This window comes from Staurois parvus, unplaced genomic scaffold, assembly GCF_062004578.1.
Source record: "Staurois parvus isolate SC_StPar_1 unplaced genomic scaffold, SC_StPar_1.0 ptg000095l, whole genome shotgun sequence".
Lineage (NCBI taxonomy): Eukaryota > Metazoa > Chordata > Amphibia > Anura > Ranidae > Staurois > Staurois parvus.
The window spans coordinates 5,867,799-5,869,223 of NW_028317891.1; the positions used below are offsets into that span (position 1 = coordinate 5,867,799).

Below are 1,425 nucleotides of genomic sequence, written 5' to 3' on the forward strand. Positions count from 1 at the left end.
TCCTCCCCCTAGACTTCAGGGCAGGCCCGAGGACCCACACCCTCCATTCTGTGAGAAAAACACACACATAAGTAAAAAATGACAAACGTGGGGTGAGAAAAATAAATAAATAATTAAATAATCTATAAAAATAATTAAAAAAGTGGTCGTGCCCAAATTGTGCACTGACCAGGCCCTGAGGCCTGTAGCAAAAAAAATTGCCCAGGACTTGGCCAAAAGGCCCGGTCCTAGAGGCGCAGTGCAAAAAGTGTTTTAAACGCGGTGACCATGTGCTCATTCACAACGTGGGGTCCCACACCCAAGTGCTACTCAGAGCACCCCTGAGGCGACTACTCAGGGGGCACCGTGTTTGCGGACTTTCTGCCTCCTCAGCCCCTGGCCAGACCAAGGTAGATCCGTCCAAATCAGGAGGTACTGGGTCTTTCCAGTTTTCCCGGAGGAATTACTCCCAGGGCCCCAGCTTAACGTGTGGCGCTCCCCGGTTTCTGTCCCTCCGGTACTAGCCTTCCGGACCCCACCCCCAGTGAGGGTACTATACAACAGCCATCCCCGCAAAGCTAGAATGGCCGGGAGCACCCCCACTGGACACTGATAAGAACAGATACTACACTTGATCTTAGCCAAAAGGCCGAGAAGGCTCAGTATCATTTGCAGGCTTTACCTATGCAAAAGCAGTCTGTCTAGGAACGCCCACTTCCCTAGACCAGGGGTCTCCAAACTATGGCCCTCCAGGTGTTGAGTTACTGCTAGTCCCATGAGGTCTTGCAAGATTCTGACAGCCACAGGCAAGACTCCCAGAGGCAGAGGCATGGTGGGACTTGTAGTAGTTCAACAGCTGGAGGGACATAGTTTGGAGACCCCTGCTCTAGTCTGACCCCCACCCATAATGGCCATTGGATAACTCCTCCCAAGAACCAGCCCACTGCTTCTAGAGTACTGAAGCAGGATGCTGTGATGTTTTAGGGAACCTCTATAAAGAAGGGTGACCAGATGTCCCGGATTTCCAGGGATAGTCCCCAATTTTAGGAGGTTGTCCCCGAATAAAAAGTGTCCACAGATGTGCCCTTGCTTCTCACAATGTGCATTAGAGTCTGCTACAAGTCAGATAGAGCCCACCTCATTTTCTGGCTGGAGGACCTCCAACGTCATTTATATCTTTTTTTCCCCAGCCTGACTGTACCTGGCCCACCCCTTCATTTATTGGATTTCAGTTCTTTCAATTACGGAGGCTTAGCGGGCTTTACCTATGCAAAAGCAGCCTGTCTAGGAATGCCCACTTCTCCAAACTGCCCCCCACCCATCATGGCCATTGGATATTAGGTTAACTCCTCCCAAGAACCAGCCCAATACTTCCATCAGAGCTGAGGGCTCCTGACAAGAGTACGGAGGCAGGATGTTGTGATTGTTTTTTTTTTTTGGGAACCT

At 50.5% G+C, this 1,425-nt stretch overlaps 1 pseudogene; it reads right to left on the reverse strand.

The window, feature by feature from the left end:
* Nucleotides 1-515: 515 nt before the first annotated feature.
* LOC149468052 (U2 spliceosomal RNA) lies at nucleotides 516-634 on the reverse strand (annotated as a pseudogene).
* Between the last annotated feature and the right edge of the window lie 791 nt (nucleotides 635-1,425).